The sequence below is a fragment of the Schistocerca gregaria genome, chromosome 1 (genome assembly GCF_023897955.1).
Source record: "Schistocerca gregaria isolate iqSchGreg1 chromosome 1, iqSchGreg1.2, whole genome shotgun sequence".
Taxonomy (NCBI): Eukaryota; Metazoa; Arthropoda; class Insecta; order Orthoptera; family Acrididae; genus Schistocerca; species Schistocerca gregaria.
The window spans coordinates 622,917,816-622,940,487 of record NC_064920.1 but is presented as its reverse complement, the minus strand read 5'-3'; the positions used below and the strand labels follow the sequence as shown (position 1 = coordinate 622,940,487).

The window sequence follows — 22,672 nt, the reverse complement described above, 5'->3', positions numbered from 1 at the left end:
GTCGTCTAACTGTGTTATTACCTGGTCCAATGGCAAATCTAATGCTAACGTTGAGACATTCCTTTTTTCCTTGTTTACCACGCAACAATCTAATTCTAGATTGATCTGCGGAACTATGTCTTTCTTCGTCACATTACTCTGAATCACTCTATCTGTTTGTATGAACACTCTAGTGCCATACCCCTCACATTTACTGTAAAAACTAATTTTTCCTACCCCTTTTATTACTAGGTCCTTTGGTGGTTCCCTTCCACACAATACTGTTAAGCCTTCTTCCTTCGGTGCTACATATAGCCATTCGTTACTGTTTAGATGAGTCCAAAGGCTCTGATTCAGTGCGACTATTTTTCGCACACAATCTTCCGGAATTTCTCTTACCGGTTGCAACAATTTGGCTTCGCACTCTTCGTGGTCGAATGTTGACAGCAAGGCGAATGCTTGTTTGCACAGTCCCCTATTTTTACTTAGCTCCTTGCATTTTAGTTCCTCCGCAGAAAGTTTCGCGTACTGCCTTTTGGATTCATCTATTAGTAAGAATTCTTTCTCTGGCTGTATGTACACATATTTACCTTTCATGTTTGGAATTTCTTTTGGTAGTGGGAGTACTCTATACAAATTGAAATTGTTATTATTCATTAATGGAATATTAATTACATACCCTAGTATGCTACCCGAGATGAAAACATCTAAATCAATTATTCTTAACAATAGATAACCTGAGGACTCCGTAAGAGGAACAGGAAACTTTACATCTTTTAGTTCTTCCCGTATTAAACTTAGGTATTTTACAATTTGGACTGGATTAATTATATGAGGCTGTAGTATTCCCTTCTGAGCATTTACAATGGCATTTATCATTTGTTCGTATTCCTCTTCGATCTGACCAAACACTGCCGATAGTTGTAATACTTGCTCTGTTACTGTGGCGAAGGACGCTACACGTTTAAACCCTATATCGGTTTCCTTCACGTATTCCTTCATGAATCGTTCTAGTCTTTGCATACCTGTCTTCAGAACGTGCTCATTTGACTCTAGTGTATATACTGTCCTGTTTACTCCCGCCAATGTGGCTCTTACCACTGCCACCTGTTCCTTTGTTAGCCTCAACAACCCTTCTGAGTTTTTCTCCATAGCGTCTATTCTTTCCTTATAGTATGCTGCATCTGCTTCGTCCAACGTCTCGAACAGTATTTTACTTACCTGCCCGACGAAGTTGAATACTCCTCTCTTCCTTCTGGTCTCGTGTTTCGTTAGCTGCTGTACTAAAAGTTGTAATCCTGTGATTTTTTCCACATGATGGGTTACTTGTTGGTCTAGTACCCTGCATTCTATTAATCCTACATTTAATTGTGTTAGTGTTTCTCGGCACCTTTGTACCGCTGCCCTACCATACCTCTTTGCATTCTGAAACCTTTCTGTTATTATATCTAGATTTACGTATGTGACTATTCTCCATGTGGTACTGTATATTTCTACCTGTCCTCTATTATCGTAATATAGTCCTGATGAACTCGGAAATGGCGTCACTTGGTACTCATTTGTTGCATGCTCTGATGCAGTGATGTAGTATGCTGTTATCACTATGACGAATTTCACGACCTGCCACTTGAGTGCCATACCTGAAATTTAAAAGAATTGTTTCAGCCTGTTGGCATGTACTTTTGGTGCCTTATTTCTTTTAACTTTTATTACTACGTTAGGACCTTCCACTTTTACTACTTCAAATGGACCTCTCCATTGTGAATCTAATTTCCGAGATCTACCCCGTCTCACCGACTCATCGTGCAGTAATACTTTATCTCCTACCTTGAAGTTTTTTGGATTTTGTTTCATGTCATACTGTTCCTTACTGATTTTCTTACTTCTTATAATCGAGTCTCTGGCCACTCTGTGGGCTTCCTGCATTCTCGCTCTTAGTTTATTTACATACATTTCATAATTGTAACTTACCTGCTGTGTTTCTTGCTGCAGTACTCCTGGTATGTTAACCTTTATTCCGTATAGTAATTCAAATGGTGTGTATCCTGTGCTGCTGTGTGGTGTAGTGTTGAACACAAAAATTGCATACGGTACCCATTTGTCCCAAGAACTTTGATCTCCTGTTACAAAGTGTCTGAGATACTCTACAATAGTTCTATGACTTCTTTCTAGTGCACCATTTGATTCAGGGTGGTACGCTGTAGTATTTATACGCTTTACCTTCAACAATTTACATACACTTTTAAATACATCACTCAGAAAGTTAGACCCTTGATCTGTTAATAATACTGATGGAATTCCATACCTTAATACTACATTTTCCACAAATGCCTCAGCTACTGTTTCGGCATCTTGTTTGTCAATTGGGATTGCTAAGGTAAATTTACTCAGATCGTCTTGGAATGTTAACATGTACCTTTTTCCTGTATTAGATACATCTAGTGGACCCACTATATCCATCGCACACTTTCCGAATACTGTTTCTGCTGTGTCTGTAATTTCTAAGGGCATCCTAGTTTTCATTTGCGTGTTTTTATTCTTTTGACACGATGGGCATTTCCTAATGTAATTTTCAATGTCACGCTTCATTCCGCGCCACTGCTTGTATGCTTTAATTCTTTCGAGTGTCCTGTGCATTCCTTGGTGACCTCCCAAGGGATTGTCATGCATTTCCTTTAGTATATTTTCTTTTTCTTCGGGACTAATTTCCTCACCACTATCCGTTTCCTGTTCTAGTTCACTCGACACTTGTGCTTGCCGCACGTTTACGGAACTTTCTTCCCCATTTGCTTTTGCTGCCGAGATCTCTGTCTCCACCTTCTGCTTCGCATCTATCTCTTCCTTCCCTTCATGCCTTATTCTACTCAGCGCATCCTCATTACTATTTAACTTTCCTGGCTTGTATATTACTTCATAATCATACTCCTCGAGTTTCAGTCTCCACTTCAGGAGTCTCGAACTCGGATCTTTGACACTAAATATCCACGTTAGTGGCTTATGGTCTGTCACTACAGTGAACTTTCTGCCATATACATATGGTCTGAACTGTTTTACTGCGTAAACTATAGCCAACAACTCTTTTTCCGTTGTGCTATAATTTAGTTCGGCTTTGTTCAATGCTCTGGATGCATATGCGATGGGCAAGTCTTCGCCAATCTTCTTACCTTGCGATAACACTGCACCCAAGGCTGCGTTACTCGCATCCGTTGTAATGATGAACGGTTTCGTAAAGTCAGGGTACTGAAGTAACGGAGGGTTTATTAATTTCTCTTTTAGTTCTTCGAACGCATTGTTCTGACGTTCGCTCCATCGGTACTCCACTCCCTTTTTTAAGAGCTCATGGAGAGGTTTCGCAATCTTGCTGAAGTTAGCAATGAAACGGCGGTAGTAACCTATCAATCCGAGAAACCCTTTTAGTTCCTTAGTTGTCTTTGGCTGTGGGAAGAACTTCACCTTCTCCACCTTCGCCATATCTGGTGTTATTCCTTTGTCAGTGATGCAATGACCTAGGAAGATTACTTCCTTCCTCAGGAATTCACACTTGTCTGGTTGCAGCTTCAAATTGTGCTCTCGCAACCTGTCAAATATTTCCCGGAGCTTTTCGTTATGCTCCTGCAGGTTTTTCCCATAGCATACTATGTCGTCTAGATATACAAAGCATTTCACTCCTTGTAAACCTGCCAAGACTGTATTCATCAGTCTCTGAAAACATCCTGGGGCTCCCTTCAGTCCCATCGGCATTCGTTTGTATTCGTAATGCTGATAGTTTGAGCTAAATGCCGTTTTCTCTCTGTCCTTCTCGTCCGTCAATATTTGATGGTACCCGCTTGCGAGGTCAAGCGTCGAGAAGTACTTAGCTTGCCCTAACTGATCCAGTATCTCGGAGATATTCGGTAGTGGAAATGCATCGCCTACAGTGATATCATTTAATCGTCTGTAGTCCACTACGATTCTCCATTTCTGTTTGCCACTAGCGTCTAGCTTCTTTGGAACTAACAGTAACGGTGCGTTCCAAGCGCTCTTACTTTCGACAATTATGTCGTCTCTTAGCATCTGCTCTATTTGCTCCCTTAGCACTTCCTTTTGCGCTTCCGGGATCCTGTACGGTCTAGCGTTTACTACCTTTCCCGCGTGTTCCGGTGCAATCGGTATTCTGTGCTTCACTGCGGAAGTATAGGACAGGTTGTCCCCTGGTAGATGAAATACATCTCCGTATTCCGCGCAAACCTCTGCTAGAGCGCTTTTCTCTTCAGCGTTCAAATGATCCATTCTTAATTGCCTTCGCAACACACTAGTACGACTTTCTGTCTTTCCTATGACATTAGTACAACATTTTACTTCGCGTATTTTCCCTACTTTTTCTAATTCTTCCGTCATTAACCTGACGTTTCCTAACTGCACTCTGTCTTCTGACAAGTTTAATGCAATTACTATGCATTTCCCATTTCGCACTTTTACTAACGCTTCAGGTACATGTACCCCTTGTGCAATCTCCTGCCTAGGAATAATCATTTCCTTTTCGATTCCCCTTTTTACATTTCCTTCCACCTTTAATAACATTATTTTTTCCTCTCGGGGCCCTATTTCCCCGCCTACTTCTGAATCTTGTTCGTTCTCATGTCCCTTTGGCTCTTCCTCTACTACTAAGGGTATATCTCGCCCTTTTAGTCTCACTATTTTACCTGCATAGTCTAACTTAACTCTATGCTCTGTCAAGAAATTTCTGCCTATCAGTCCGTCGTACGGAATATCTAATCCTCTCCCGTACACGTGAAATTTTTGCCCTACTTGCTCAGAACCGTCCACACTTAAGTGTACCTGTACCGTACCTATTGTGCTGACGGCCTCACTGGTTACACCTTTTAGCCGAAGCCTTTCCGCTTCATTAATTGCAAGTGTACTATTTATCGGAATACTCGTTCTCTTGAGCAGACACAACTGTGCTCCAGTGTCTATTAGCAACTTCAAATATCTTTTTAATTCTATGCAGTATAAAACCAAATCGTCATTTTCTGTTGCACAGTCGATTACCCTAACTGAGGGTTTACCTATCGCAACAAGGCCCGACTGTGCGGCCTTGCCGCCTCTTAGTTTCCCTGCACCACTTTACCAGTTTTGCTCGATACTGGCACCCTGCCTTTTCTCCATGCGTGCCAGGGCCCTGCGTGACAATCTTTCGCGTAATATCCCGGCCGCTTACACTTGAAACAAGCAACGTCTTTTACCCTCGTACACGGAACTCCACAGTTCCCTGGTAGATTACATTGTGGGCACCTCCACTCTTGTAACCCTCCATCAGCTTCCCTATGATTTCCTCTAAAGTCTCTTGTATCTATCGGCTGAATTTTTCTTAATCTTACCCGGCATTCCGCGTCTGTATGTCCTGGCTTGTCGCACCCGTAACAAAAATTCGTAAACTCTTTGCCCGTCATTATCCGTACTCTTCCCTCTGGCCTATTCTTTCTACACTTGCTTGCCATGTGCCCTCTCAATCCACAATTGAAACATTTCAAATCTCTAATATCTCTGGTATTCTTCACCGTTTCCTTTCCCCGGTTGAAAGTTACTCTTGGGGCTAGTCCCCGCTCTTTCATTGTCAGTATTGCACTTTCTTCTTGCAATGCTAGTTCCACGGCCGCTGCTAGCGTGATTTCATCGCCTCTACTTCTTACTATCGTCTGTATTCTATCATTGCTTAACCCTTGTATAAAGCATGCTCTTCCTAGTGAATCAACCAGTTCTATTGCGCCCTTTAAGTTCTCCCTAGCCGTAACTCTGCTTACTGCTTCCCTGAAATCCCTTTGCATTTCATCTATTCGGCTTGCCCATGTCGCAATTGGCTCTCCTTGTCCCTGTCTCGATTGAAATATCTTGCACGCGTAGTAGTCAATGGTACGCTTACTCGCATAATTTTCCTCTAGAACATGTTTTACTTCCTGCCATGTACCCGTGCGTTCCGTTACTTGCAGCCTCGATCTGGCCTCTCCGGTTATTTTGGCTTTAACAAACTTCAGTAACGTTTCGTGTTCCTCCGGTTTCACAAGTTCAAATGCAGCGTCTACATTTTCAATAAACTCCCTAAGATCTCTCTTATTTCCTTCGAACACTTTTGGAACTATACACAAGGCTTCTTTCACTGATATCTTACCGCTACTGGAGGATGACGGAGCTTCGTTAGTTTGGGCCATCTTACCAACTTAACTATGTTAGCACTTTACAATACAAGATACAAAATTCTTAATATAATTTTATATGTACCGCTTCTCTTGTGGTGCGCCGTCTGTTCCGCTGATCCGCGTTGTCCCGCGTTGTGCCGCGCTGCTCCGCGCTGTCTCTGTGCTCTCTATGCCCGCGCTGTTCCGCGCTGCCGCGATGCGTCGGCCGCCGCTCTGCTGGGCTGTGCCGACCGCGTCGCTCGCCTCGGCTGCCGCTGCTACGGCTGCTGCCGCTGCTCGGCCCGGACCCCCGGTCTCGAACGCTGGCTGCTTAGGCACCTCTGTGCCTCGTCGCTCCGCGTCGTGCTGCCGCTATCCTGCGTTGCCCTGCACTCGCGAGGACTACTTCTCTGACTCTGTCGTAGTGGGGCTACTAATGCTGAAAGTTGCGAGTCGCCACAACTTCCTGCTAATTGCCACAGTCGCTGTAGCAAAATCTACTGGCTCCTATCTCCTTTTTGCCTATATGCCTTTGTGGTACCCCACATCTGACACCAAAACTTTTATTTATGTCGCGTCCCAAGCGTGGGTTTTGCGAGGGATTGAGCGACACGGTTCGTAAACGGGAATTAGCCGGTTGACCTAATTGAGAGGGAGACTTTTGATCTGGCTAAGATGTTAAATTCCCTGGTGTGAAGGTACAAGGCTAGGATGTTGGTAGAAGTAAACTCGTATGGACGTTATAAAAGTTCTAATTTATTCATAAAGAATACAGATCACCCTAACTGCGTAGTGATTGTACCTACAGAATAGCCAAGCCCATTACAGAGACGGTGACTGACTTCCACCGTTCTGGCTGCCTGATAGAACTTTCCAGCACTTTGCTGCCCACACTAGCACCCTACGTCAGAGTCCCGCGGTCGCTGCCTAAACGCTCATCGGCGACTATCTCCAACTGTCTGCCTGCAGCCCGCCCTCAGCCCAAGTCGGCTGCTACTCACGCTGACTACCGTCGCTGCCTAAACCCGAGAGAGAGAGATCCCCGGAGCGGCGTGCCTCCGAGTTTTGTTAGCTCTTCCCCTTCGACCCCGCCAGCGCTTGGCATGACGTAGCGTCGAGTTCAACTTTTCCTTATTAGGGATTGTTTTAGTATTAACTTCAGTACTTTTCTTCAGAAGCTGGGTGGAGGGGTAAAGGGGCCTCTCCCTATATGGTCACGCACTGCGTCCTGAGCCCTTCATTGGCTCCTCATGACGTAGTTCGGTGGGGACCTAGGGCCCTCTTTCTTTCTCTCCGCTCCCAGACTTCTCCCTCTAGCCAAGAGTGTTGATACTGTAAGTTATTGCTTATTAAGGGACCTGCCCAGAGCGCCCTTTTTATCTTAATAGCTGAGTCTGCTTCCTTGCTTATCACGCGCAGCTGCCTGGCCGCTTGGACCGCCGCCTCGGCTATCTGGCTGCGTCGTTATCTTTTGTGATACCTCTGACACGCCTGGCGTCCCCTGTTAACTCTATCTCCCCGTATGATTTCTGGTGTATCGTCTGAGAACAACTGCATTTAGACTTGGCTTTTCTGCGGTTACAACAATATGCCTCTACATACTTACATGTGTTCTCTAAACTTCCCTGCTTATCCATTTTGCACTTCCTGGCGTACTGATTTTTGAAATGCTTGTATTCCTTTGTGCCTGCTTCATTTACTGCGTTTTTATATTTTTCCCCTTTCATCAGTTAAATTCAATATCTCTTTTGTTACCTAAGGATTTCTACTAGCCCTCGTCTTTTTACCTAGTTGATCCTCTGCTGCCTTCACTATTTCGTCTCTGAAAGCTACCCATTCTTCTTCTACTGTATTTCTTTCCTCCGTTCTTTTCAATCGTTCCCTAACGCTCCCTCTGAAATTCTCTACAACCTCTGGTTCTTTCAGTTTATTCAGGTCTCATCTACTCAAAACGCCACCCTTCTGCAGTGTCTTCAGTTTTAATCTACAGTTCATAAACAATAAATTGTGGCCAGAGGCCACATCCGCCCCTCGATATGTCTTACAATGTAAAATCTGGGTGCTAAATCACTGCCTAACAATGATATAATAGGCCGTCGCTGCCACCGAACTCAGTTCCCTCTGAGCAGCCACAGCGTACGGATCTCCGTGCCGGCACGTTCACAGGAGCTCAGTCCGTCAGTTCACCTGATGATGGCGACATGTATGATCGCCGAAATATTGTGCTCGTTGGACACTGTCAACCGGCAGTACACCCGTGGACATTTGATTACCAAATACGCCGGGAGAAACTCAAGAATCATATGATATAATCTACTGAAATCTTCTAGTGTCTCCAGGCCTCTTCCATGCATACAACCTTCTTTCATGATTCTTAAGACAAGTGTTACCTATGATTAAGTTATGCTCTGTGGAAAATTCTACGAGGCGGCTTCCTATTTCATTCTTTACCCCCATTCCATATTCGCCTACTACTTTTTCTTCTCTTCCCTTTCCTATTACCGAATTTCAGTCCACTATGACTATTAAATATTCATCTATCCTCACTATCTGAATAATTTCTTTTATAGTATCATAGATTTCTTCAATCTCTTCATTAGCGCATAGCTAGTTGGCATATAAACTGCACTCACTATGTTGTTTGTAGTAGCTTACTTCCTCCTATTTTTTATTGATTATTAAATCTACTCCTGCACTACCCCTATTCGATTTTGCAATTATAACCCTGTATTCACCTGACCAAAGGCTTGTTCCTCCTGCCACTGAACTTCACCAATTCCCACTATATCTAATTTTAACCTATCCATTTCCCTTTTTAAATTTTCTAACCTACATTTCCGATTAAGGGATCTGACAGTCCACGATTCGATCCTGAGAAAGCCAGTTTTCTTTCTCCTGATAACGACTTCCTCCTGAGTAGTCGCCCCCCGGAGATCCGAATGGAGGATATTTTGCCCCCGGAATATCTTGCCCAAGAGGATGCCGTCATCACAGTAAAGCTGCGTGCTCTCGGGAATAATTACGGATGTAGTTTCCCTTGCCTTTGGCCGTTCGCAGTACCAGCACAGCAAGGCTGTTTTGGTTAGTGTTACAAGGCCAGATCAGTCAATCATCCAGACTGTTGCCCCTGCAACTATTGAAAAGGCAGCTGCCCCTCTTCAGGAACCACACGTTTGTCTGCCCTTTCAAGAGAGACCCTTCCGTTATGGTTGCACCTACGGTATGGCTATCTGTAACGCTGAGGCACGGAAGCCTCCGCACCAATGACAATGTCCATGGTTCATGTGAGGGTGGGGGGGGGGGGGGGGGCTTAGAACATCTAAAGGCACCAGAGAGGCCGTTCGACGTTGCGGTTGATAATGGAAGCAGGGCTGGGCAGATATGAAGACACGTTTATACGATTTGTCGACCTCTAAAAATCCTTAGACAACATAAAATGGTTCAAGATTTTTCGAAATTCTGACAAAAACAGAGATAAACTATGGGAAAGACAGGTAGTATATAATTTGTACAAGAACCATGAGGGAGACCAAGAACGACGTGTTCGGTTGAAAAAAGTATCAGAAGTGATACAGTCTTTCCCTCCTACAGTTGAGAGTATACGTCCGAGAAGCAATAACGTAAGTAAAAGAAGGGTTCCAAAGTGGATTTAAAATTCAAGGGTAAAGGATATGCATGATAAGATTCACTGATGATATTGCTATCCTCTTTGAAAATGAAGAAGACTTATGGGATCTGTTGAATAGAACGCACAGTCTAATGAGTAGACAGCATGGATTAACAGTAGATACACGAAAGTCGAAAATAACGAAGTAGCGGCAATGAGAATACCGAGAAACTTAACATTAAAATTGGTGATATGGTAGTATAAGAACTGAAGGAATTCTGCTACCTAGGCAGCAAAATAACCCATGACGAACAGAGCAAGGAGTACGTAAGAAGCAGACTAGCACTGGCATGAAGGGTATTCCTGGCCATTAGAAGTCTACTACTATCAAACATAGGCCTTAATTTGAGAGAGAAATTTCTGAGAATATACGTTCGAAGTACGACGTTGTATGGTAGTGAGACACGGACAATGTGAAAGCCGAAACAGAAGGAATCGAAGCATTTGAGATATGATACTACAGAAGTATATTGATAATTAGGTGGACTGATAAGTTGAGGAATGAGGAGGTTCTCTGTAGAATAATCGAGGAAAGGAATATGTGGAAAACACTGAAAAGAAAAGGGGCAGGATGATAGGACATCTGTTAAGACATCGTTGAATAACTTGCGTAGTAATACAGGGAGCTGTAAAGGGTAAAAACTGTAGAGGAAAACAGAGATTAGAATACATCCAGCAAAAAATGGAGGACGCAGTTTGAAATGCTACTCTGACATAAAAACGTTGGCTTGTGACTTGTTTAGAGTCCGGGAAGCAGGACTTTTTATTAGTCAAACACGCTACCCATTGGCCATGGTTAATTTCTTTAAGTTTTTTCCCGAGATAAGAATTTCACATATTTTACAACAACCTGTTAATAATATGAATTATTTGTTCAATTTTTTATAGATGAAACTGGTTTGACCAATTTATGTTATTTGAACTAAATACCTAATAAAATCAAAATTTGCATTCTGAATCGTTAGAAATCGGGGGTCTTACATCTGAGGGTCAAGATATTTATGAGTTACTTTCTGTGGTGCTTGTTGCACCTTACCTCAATATCTTGCTTGTGTGTTTTGGGAATATTGTCATGCAGTGGTGGCACGAATTTCTCAGCTCCAATCTGCCGTTGACATATGGGGTGAGCGTGTTGAGAAAAGGCAGTTTGAACACAGTGAACCTTCACATAATCCACGCCGCAACGAAAAGGATTTGTTTCGCGTAATTTTCAGGTACAGGTAGGACTGCAGCTACATGACTGAGCTAGGATAAAACACTGATGTAATAAGCCATTTTTACTGTGTCTACATGTCGGAGGTTTTACATCCTTAATGTCGTTTTGATTGAGTGCACTTCCTGTTTCGCATTCACTGTCATGTCCACCACGTACAGCAGTGGACATAGTCGATACATAGAATTTGATCCTAGTACGATACAAAATGATTTATCAGGAATCTGACCATGCTGTATCTTCATGATATTGTGACGAATTATGAATAATGAGGTGTAAACAGGACTTTTGTCGGACTATGCCAGTATAATCAAATTATGTAGATAAGAGCATACAGAGACCATCATATAAAAATTTGAAATAAATTGATCAAGAACTTTGCGAGATTTTTCGTAAGTAATACCCTTTCATGAATTAATATTATGAAAATGAAAGTTGCCACTCACCATGTTGCGTAGATGCTGAGTCGCAGATTTCAAAAAATAGCGTTTGTCCATGTGCGTGTTTATTGGAGTGTCATGTAAAAATCTGAAGTAATTTCGTCAATAACTTTTCGAGAATTTTGTTACCATCATTTTCCATTTATATAGTGCATACATATTGATATAATGTATTTTAAAATGTGTAGTCTACGTCCATCAAAAGTTTATTAACGTGACGTATAATAATTTGAAATAAATTAATAACAAAGTTTCCGTGAGTTTTGAGTTTTGTGTAATAGTTGTAAGTAAACCGCTCAAGAACTTTCAATATGTAACCTACGTCCGTCCAAAGCTTTATTAGAGTATTGTGTAGAAATATGAAGTAAATCGATTGAAACCTTTTCGAGATTTTTGGCAACAACGTTAAACTACAACTTGTCTTCATATAGTATTACATATGTTAATACTTTAACTGGATGATTCGGATATCCTCTTTTGATCATGATTTCCCATAATTTCTCTCTACATACCCGGTCGAATGCTTTTTTCATAATCAGTAAAAGCTATATGAGTACCGAGATTACATTTCTTTCTGTTTCCTGTCACCTGCTCAACAGTGAAAGTGACATCTGTACAGGATCATCCCAGTGCGATTGTAGTATATGTGAAGGATCTTCCCTTTCTAAAGCCGTTTTGTTCTTCTACTAACAAAACATCTTTGTTGGCTTGTACTCTCTTACTTAATATTCTTGCATGTATTTAATATATGGTAATCAAAACCCTTATACCCCTATAATTTTCACACCTTTTTTAGCACCTTCTTAAATATAGGAATGACTAGCCATGTGATCTGGAACTCGAAATATGACATCCATTCAACATCTATTGATCAGATTCACAAATCTCCGATTTAGTACTGAACCTCGTTATATCCATAATTCTGCATTTATTCCATCTTCTCCTGTAGCCTTCCTGTTCTCTATTTCTTTTGATGGTGTATCATATTCCTATAATATAATGGAACTACATTTCCATAGATAGGTTCATCGCTTCCTTCTTCTCTTTTCAGGGAGTTGTTAGACCACAAATCTCTATAATGTCGTATCCATTGATCTTCGTCTCTCTTCAGTATGTAAAACGCTTCAGTACTTGATTGGTCATCATTTGCCTCCCATGCATATAATCTTCTGCGGGGCTTATAAATTTGTCCCAAGAGTCTTGGTGAGCTTTCCTTACAATATTTTTCGCTTTATTTCGTTTTCCCTTATGTATACCTCTTGCATCGCCCGTTCCTTCCTTTCTTTTAACGCTTTTAGATGAGCTGTTCTCTTGTCTCTTGCTGCAAGTTTCTTCGTTTCTAACTCTTAATACTGTTTCTTCTTCTGGTACTTTCTTTTCTTAACTTACACTTCGTTAGCCACAGTTCTTACAGCCTGTATAATGTTATGCCATTCCTCATTATTATCTTGGCTAATTTCTTGTTCTTTTAGATAAGCAGAAAACCTGCTTGCTATAGAGTTTTTATACTCTCTTCATGTAACAGATCTACTTTAAACACTTTCTCAGCCGCTCACTGTACGTGTGTACGTACATTCCCCATTTACTGCTAAGCCACTGGGTTAATTATAACTTAATAAAAACATGGTATCCGTAATACTATGTGAAAGAAACACTCTGAGCTAAGAACCATGCATACCTCATAAATCTGAGGTCGTCAATCCCCTAGACTTAGAATTACTTAAACGTAACTAACCGAAGGACATCACACACATCCATGCCCGAGGCAGGATTCGAACCTGCGACCGCAGCAGCAGCATCGGGGTTCCGGCCTGAAGAACCTAGAACCGCTCGCCCACAGCGGCCGGCCCACGTACCTCCCAGAAGGAGGCGAGAAGAAGCATATTTCTAGAACGCCTCGAGCAATTGCAACCAAATTTTCTACATATGTGAAATTATTTGTATAAAAACACTGTGGGGTTAAGGTACCCGTACCACCTCTGGAGGTGGGGATGTGAGTGAGAAGCTGTGACATAAAGATGTCCTATAATGACATGTACTGGTATTGAATGCATAGCTTTCAAGCTCAGTGCTGGTAGGCTTTATCGAGACCTTATGATGTTTCACTCCTGGAGATTGAGGGGTGGGGGGGAGGGGATGTGAGGACAGTGACACATCGGCAATTCCGTGTAAAGCCTGAAACAAGTTCTACCTATTGTTGTGACCCAGCGAAAGTACTGTCGCCTGGGCATCCAACCGTATCTGTGGATTCTGTAATTGCTCGGTGAAGTGGCACATTAAACTGGAACACATGAAATATTTGTTCACTTTAATCCATAACTGTATAAAATATTCACTTAACTTTGACACATTTCTTTACCACATGAGTACTGTATAACTTACAACTGTCATGGATTAGCAAAGCATCACTTGACGGACTAATTACCAAACTGCTCTCCAGAAGTTGAATGTTCAACATTGACAAAAGTACATGTCCATCAGAAATTTTAACTACCACCATTGGTGCTGTAATATGATGTTCATTCCTAGAGATTTCACGATCTGGAGCAGAGATGTTGCTTGTTCGATACTATACTGAAATCAGCGTGAAGGCCCTGTAGGGCTGATAGGGGGGAGGCGTGATCTTCAGGAGCGCCTCTCATATAACGTTTCGAATTACAGTCTATGATATCGATTCGCCTCAAGTCTCATTTGCTCTATGGAAAAAATCACTGTGACAGTAAAGCATCCTTTGCATCTCCGTGTGTGTGTGTGTGTGTGTGTGTGTGTGTGTGTTTATGTGAAAAAATGTGACATGTAAGTATGCGGGCAAAACGCTAGTGCATGATAAAACAAAGTGTGGTGTTAACAGTCCAAATAGAGAAACGAATGAAGTAGAAGATACATTCATTTCGCCATCAAACAGCCAAGAGCTAGAGAGATCGTTTACGTCATACCGATGGAATCGAGACGTATCGAATCAAAAGAATCCCGCATCTCTAAGGAACCATCGCTCAACTGCACTGCCAAGTCTTCGGACACTCCCCATGCTTTCTGCCAGTCCCAGGTCGCAGCGGCATCAGAATTCGGAACGAAACTCCATGTTTCCAGAACAGGCTTAGCCAGATCTCTTTACGGGCAAGTTTTCTCCCCAGAGAGAGGGAAAGAGAGACCGTAATAAAATTTTATTCGCTTGTTTTATTCACGGGATACACAAAACGACGGGTGTCGTCGTGCCGGGGGAGGGATCCGCCGAAGCGAAAGCGAGTGCATTCCTTAAGCGATTCAGCAGCCGGGGCTGGGCCGGGCTTATTGCGAGCTGTGCGCCGCGCGACACGCGGCGGCCGCTGATTGAGTTGCAAAGCCGCGCACACTGCGAGTCGCCCGTAAGCCCCGGACACTGGGTTGCGACCGGGCGCAGTAGGCGGCTACGGTGGCGCCTTGCCACTTTGCGGGGTACGGGTGGTGGGGCAGGGGGTCCGGAGGGCAGCAGGGGGGCTTGTTGTTGCAGAGCGAACCACGGAAACAGCTTGATTAACAGACGGGGGAGCAGCGTAATCTGTTCTCGAGTGTTGTCACGACTCATAAAGCCGGTGTGTAATTTTTTTTCTTGTTTTACTTACCAGCGGATCCGCTCTCTGTTATATTTTAAACGAGGACCTGTTTTTCTTCCTCCCCCGGCTCAGCGAGGAAAATAAATGCCAGTAGAGCAAGAGATACAAATAAAATGGAACACCTCCATCGTCACCACTGCGAAGTAAGGGACGTTCTGATTCAGAAATGCTGATAGTTGTTTATTGGTATCGCCGTTCCTTGTCGCAAACAGCTGCGAAGTTTTGTCATAACTTGAGCTTCATCTAGTCCATCTCTTATACCAACAACAAAGCAAATGCCGGCCCTCATTTTTTTCTACTTACAAAAGAAGCATGTGGCATGTGCGTCGCCAATTTTGATCAATCTCTGCAAGGACACTCTACACTGACAATAAAGAGACACCTGTTTCAGCTTCTTGATACACGTTTCCTAGTTTTTGATAAAATTGTGGTAAAAGCTCCCGGGGAATATCATATATTCAATGCAATACATCGAAAGACCAGTTGTCCATGCCTGTCTTTCAACACACGCTTTCATACGCTGGGTACGCATCCAAATTGATATCTCATAGATTTGTTTTTAGCATCGTCAGTCACATATATTTTCCACGAACAGTGAAGCGATAAACATGTCAATGCGGCGATATTTCCCTCGTGTGTTGAGCATGGTGCGAGAAATGTTTATGTTTTGCCTGTTTCTATGATAAGTTTCACCCCACTGGTTGCGAGAACGCTCACAAATAGACGATCAGTTACGACTGCCAAATAATATAATTTAGGTACATTCTTATGCTATGTATCACGATGAAAGTAATCGTCAAGACATTATAATCTACACTTATTCTATTCTTAATCACACCTCCCGATCTTTTACTCCAAAAATAGAATTCTTAATATCAGAATATTATCAGATACACCGTTAAAATATCGAAAGAAAAATATGCCATAACCAATAAACCAACATGGACCAACCGTTTGGTGGTCTGATGCCTTAACCGACTGAGCTGCTGTGCCGGCGCTGCTTGGCAGTTCTGCCAGACACATTGAATGACGAGTACTCTAGCTACAGCATTAAAACACAAAATCATTAATAGCTTGAACATGATTAACTCTGGACTCCGTATTAAATTAACAAATAAGTGTTTGTTTTTAGACTATCTTTGGATGTACAGCGTTGAATATACGATTTTACCACGTCAAATTTGACCTCGATTTTCTCAAAAACTAAAAAGTGTCTAGCAAAAAGCAGAAATAGATGTCTCTTTACTATTAGTATGGAACGTCCTTGCAAAACGTGATCAAAATCGGTGGCACACATGTCACATACAACCCTTGTAGGCAGAAAAAAATCGTACGATTGTATCTGGCATTCTAGTCTTCTGTTCAGATCCCACTGTTACGCGTTTCCAGGCAGTCACATCCTTTATGACTATATACTATCGTTTGAAGCAATCAAAAACACCCACTCCCAATTTTTCCAAACAACAAGTTTTCTCAACGGTTCGTGTTACCATTTGTCCTCGATGCTATACACAGCACCCTCTCCTATGTACCTTCTACAATATGTTGACAACGCCATTCTTCAAATAATAAAGTTACAACAGGGTCCACAGCCGTGATGAACTTCTTGAAAGAAATATGTCTCCAGAGCGACTGTTATTTATTTTATGTTTTTATTTTCATTCTGCACACTACGACGTTCTAACTGTGTAGCGGCTCTCAAATAAAATGTTCAACTTGTTAACTACATATGTTTGGGGTTATAATCATATTTGCGGTGAATACATGATTCGCCGACCTTGAAAGTTGTGCTCATGATGTTCGGTACTTTACTACCAGAAGCACACAGGTACGCCGTTTACTATTTTCAGGCACCACAGAACTTTGTATAGCGACACCTCGTAGCAAAGGATTTAGAGACCAGTTCTTGTAATTCATGCTAGTCTCGACTCCTGACTCCACCTCAACAACAATACCTCCTGGTGTAACCATGCTATCTTTCCATCAGTTCGAAACAAACCAGGCCATAATTATAGGAAAAATCAACCAAGCATTCCGTCCCAGACATCTTTACCGGTCATTGCACAGCTATCCAATACACCTAACTAAAAGACTAAAACGTATTAACTAAATATATTAAAAATAACTTGGAAGCATCATTTAACAACCGTCCAAAAATAAGCCCACAATAAAGTTAAATTACTAACCGCCCGAATTGGGGATTACATCCTGCAACGATAATTCTGTACGTTCTTTGAAATGACATCGAATTCACCATCGATTGTACAATTTATTTTAATAGCCACTACTGCACTTTCGACATTAGTTCATTTCCAGATGGTTACAATGACAGTCAGCCAAATCACTTACAAAAATATGTACGTGCTTCGCAGCACAACGATGAAAAATCTGGGTTAAAAATAAACCAAAAATTACTCACATGCTGAAAACACAGTGGTAATCAAACTAATAAAAAAATAAAAATGAAGTGAGCCTCTATGCCTCGTGTCAGCTTTTGTCGCATAAAATATCTGCATAAAGTATAAAATACACCATCACATTACGAGAACATACCATAAAACAAACAGATAAATGCAAAAGTCTTAACTAATGTAACCAATATGTGACAGATAAGACAAAAACTCTTGAAAATAGATTCGTGTTTAGTGCAAATATCAGTAACAAACGCCATACTGTTCAAAATAACGACAAAGTGCTTCATTGTATTGCTCTCGTTATGCAATTTCTGTGAGCCAAAATATTCTTGCTATACAGTAATTCAACTTACACCCTTTCACGATTTCAGTGACATTGTACACAACATTTGTAATAGAGACACGCTCACTTCTCACAATGTCTCACGTAATCTAATGTAGTACTCAATTATGTTCAGTTGTTAACTGTGGTTCGTGTAACAATAATAGAAAAGAGAAAAAGAGTTACTCAATAACCAGCTGTGTTAAGATACGAGAAGTTCAAGCGTTTCCTCAGTTTTCTGTCACCGATGATGAGTGACACATTGTTTAAATATTATTATAGGTACCTAAGTACGTGCAAGTATCACACAACACCATCTAGTTCTTGTAAAGATGAGTACTCTATGCCACAACTTTTTATTTTAGATATGTTCATATAATTATAAATGGGAACACAAAATTCAATGTTAATTTATTTAGTGAACTATTAAATTTGCATATGCGCTGCTTGTCGATATGCTTCTGACATCTGGTCTAAGTCGTCTATTAAGAACAATACTTCCTATGTAGACTTTAGATAATATTTTCACTTATTAAATTCTGCTGTGATTTATTAATAGAAACGCAACTCATAATTGATATTTGGGCTTTTCAGTACTGGGTTGTCAACGACAGTCATTGTTGAACATAACAATTTGTTTCCACAGTAGCATACAAGCAGATTACTACTTATCTTCGAAAATTGCAGTGCGTCTAGTATTTCGATTGCACTGTGACGAGGTACTCTCATTAGACATTAAACAGAATTTTAAAAACAGTTCATTTAAACAGTTCACATTGTATTCCAGTATCGTGCCAAGGTCTACTAAGATATGTCTGTCCATTTTGTACACTAACAATATGTCATTTCCAACAAATAAATTGTTTGTGGAAAGAGCATATGTACCGCGTCGACTATCTCCGATCTGAAATTAAAACTGTAGCGTTCCACTTAACAGTTCTGACTAAAACACAGTAAGCTGTTCATATTAATTGACCATACTTTACACACATCATCATGTGAATTGGAAATTTGTGGTAAGGTCTTTTGGGACCAAACTGCTGAGGTCATCGGTCCGTAAGCTTACACACTACTTAATCTAAGTTAAACTAACTTACGCTGAGGACAACACACACATCCATACCCGAAGGAGGAATCTAACCTCCTACGGGGGGAGCCGCGGTTCACCGTCATGTCTCCATCCGTATACTAACTCCGCTCAACAATGACAACTCAGCAACTCCCAAAAAAATTACCCTAAATACAAAATTCAGACATTAATTTTACATTGCAACTTTTAGTTCTGTATATTTAAACACTGATATTGCTCCAATTCAGATCACGTATGCTGTAAACTCCCGAACCTTTGCGACTCATTGCATCAAAAGAACATTTTCGGTACAGGGTGAGGACAGCTTTTCGTTTCACAACTGAAACTCATACGGACAATAAACTACGATTCCTGCACCTCACAGCAGAAAAAAAGTCACCTACGTGACCTCCGAATGTATAGAAAGTCCTCACCATACAACACACTCCTCCACAACAAATCCAACCAATGAAGTACAATGAATGTCGGCGCACTCTGAGTAAACACACGCATATTCACTTTGCCCCGTCGTTTAATGTACACATCCGTTCAACCAACAAAGCTTTCATCTCATGCGCGAGCTGCCAAGATGCGTGAGCGCCAGATATAGAGCGACGACTTTAACCAGCTTCAGTCCATACAGTGCCGAAATGTGCTAGCTCCTGCAGAAACCAATGGAGCAAGTTCTCGGTCGCTCACGGCGCCATTTCTGATCTAGCATAATGGCTTAACTTGCGGCATTATATCTCCGCGAGCGCCTCGCTGTCTTCAGGCCCATTCACTCCAGTGGCAATCCCACGGTGCGAGCTCTCGTCGCTGAAGTTGGGTAATCTCGAGAACGAAAATGAAAGGCATTCTAGTCACGTCCGCCAAGTACCTTCAGGACAAGTAACACTGCATTAAACTCGATTGTTTGCCTGTCACTCCGCAGAAGTGCAACTGCGCGAACCAAGTAGCTGCCGTAGTTCTGAAGTGCTGTTGGAAACTAGTCTTTTCTCTGCATTCATTCTAATTCATTAAACTCTTTGCATTGTCATTAACTCAACACTGCCTTCTTCTCACAATATTCTTTTCTCTACCTATGTGGAATTACGCAAAACTAGTGACACCTCTCCCATGTATTAGTGATATTCACTCCCACTGGTCCTTTGACGAGTTTAATATGGAACAAATCGGCACCAGAGATTTAAAATACATTGACGGAAAAAAATCGCAACACCAAGAAGGTAAGACATAAACGCAAGTTGGCAGGTGAAGTCAACGCAAATTCCGCGCCAGGCGTTGTAACGGTCGTGAACGTTAGTTGCCTTTGAGATTGGGCGATGTCAGTTAATGTTAGCAAAGAATAAGTTTAAGACAACAAAGACGTCATTATCAACACCTCAATGAAGTTGAACGAAGTCGTGCATGTGGCATTACAAAGAGAGAAGCCGACCGTGATCGACGTGTATCTCTGAAGCACCATACTGCGTCTGCGGTAGCGATTTGAGCAGCACGGTGATACTTCCACACTTACACCTATATGGATACTCTGCAAATAACACTTAACTGCCTGGCAGAGGCTTCATCGAAACACATTCACAATAATTCTCTATTATTCCACTCTCAAACAGCATGAGGAAAATTCGAATACTTCCATCTTTCCGTGAGAGCTCTTGTTTTCCTTATTGTGTTATAATGATCGTTTCTCTTCGTGTAGGTCGACATCAAATAAATATTTTCGGATTCGGAGGAGAGATTTGGTGATTTAAATTTCATGAGAATATTCCACCGCAATGCATACAAGCGTAGTGTAGGCAGTCTCTTTAGTAGATCTGTTACATTTTCTAAGTGTTCTGCCAATGAAATACCTTCTTTGGTTTGCCTTCGCCACAGCATTTTCTATGTGTTACAACTCAGTTATTTCAAGAACAGCTCCCAGTCACACGCCCTGTAGCGTGCATCCCACTGGCGCCAAACCACCGCCATCTGCGACTTCAGTGGTGTCAAACGAAAGCTCATTGGAGGGCAGGGTGGGGGTCAGCAGAACAACTGAGTCACGTTCATGGCAAGGTTTAACATAGCACTTCAGTATACTTACAAATAATCCCGCTCACGCAGCACTGCTCTCACTGGCAGTGCACACATTCGTATTCCTCTGTTGTTCAAATCTTTGTTCAAATCTGTGTGAAATCTTATGGGACTTAACCGTTAAGGTCATCAGTCCCTAAGCTTACACACTACTTAACCTAAATTATCCTAAGGACAAACACACACCCCCATGCCCGAGGGAGGACTCGAACCTCTTCTCGGGTTTTCCTCTGTGGCATCAATAAGCAACTACAATATCACACATGACAACCACAGACTTCATTGCAGAACTTTTGGCAACAAACATGTCCGTTACACTACACGTCTCACCACTATATCAATCATAATAACTCCAGCGTGCCTCTATCAGATGCAAAAGTACCCGGGTGGTGCTCCCCTCTATGTGTAGAAGCCGCTTTTTGATGCCTCCACCGGGATCGCTGTCCATGTGGCTGGGAAAAAACACCAACAACTCGACCAAGCGGTTGCGTCCACACAGCGGCCACAACCCGCACAGACCATAGTTTCATCCAGCTGACAGTACATGACACAACTGCAACACTCCTGTTCCTGAAAGACTTCGCTCTTAGCTCTGTGCGGAATTCGCTCGATCGTCTCCAAGCAGTATGTAACAAACTAGCCGCACGCTGTCACCTCACCTTCGCCTACAGACCTGGTCACCAGCTCGGCCATGGGGGTGCTCAGGACAGTTACGTATCCGCGTCGCCCACTTGGCTACAGCATTACACTCCGCACAAAATTACTCTCTGGAAACAGAGAAATCAGTCTTGACGGTCGATACTGCACAGCGTTATTATTGTAAGTCGCAAGTGCTGCAAGCTACGCTTCTCTCACACATAGCACACTACACAGAATGACCGACTCTCCAGGCGAAAGAGATCTGTGCCGGTCGACACGGTCAAACATTACTGTTGTGATCGTGAATGGTAACCCCTAGGAGCTAGACTTCCCCTCAAACATAGTATGCTATACAGGACGGCCGACTCTTCAGGCGAGGGGGATATGCCATCAAATTGGAGCCACCTGCTGCGGAAGGAACCACACTTTTTCAAAACTGCGTAATTGGTTCCGTTTGCAACATATATCTTTTAAATTTGGCACAAAGGTGCCTAAAAACTGCCATTGTAAAGGTGCAAAATCGTGGTGACCTGCGACGTCACCTTCTGACTCAACGACACTTCAAACAGTAAGGTGTCGACACATGCGAAACGAAGACTACCGCTCCGAGGATCCTGTGAGCTTAAGGTAGGTTAATGATGTCACATTAGCACCAAAATTCACCACAAATATGCTCAATATCACCGTGGACGTGTCACTTACACATTTCACCCCCTTAATAAAAGACATCTTATTTACGGCAGAGACTAAAACTTTCTTTATTTCACGCTTGCAATTTCAGCTTTAGGCCATTATCAAGGGCAAATTTTTGTGGCTTTAAGCCATGACAACTTCAAATGAGCTGACACATTTATATGTCGTTGTCATTACTATTAAATACATTCGTGACGCTGTTACATATTGCGAGCACACATATCCATATGTCATAAAACAACATAGTCTGTAGACACTCATGTTCGTTAGCCCATCTACGTCACTAGTGATAGGCTAATGAATATGAGTGTCTACAGCGTCACGAATGTATTTACATATAAATGTGTCAGCTCATTTTATGTTGACATAGCGTAAAGCCACAAAAATCTGCAGTTGATAATGGCCTAAGGCCGAAATT

General features: G+C 42.1%; 1 protein-coding gene across 1 annotated transcript in view; it reads left to right on the top strand.

Annotated features, from left to right (window-relative positions):
- The window catches only part of LOC126365371 (neuroligin-1-like), a 723,598-nt gene that overhangs the window by 459,193 nt on the left and 241,733 nt on the right, over positions 1 to 22,672 (top strand). The window lies entirely within an intron of this gene.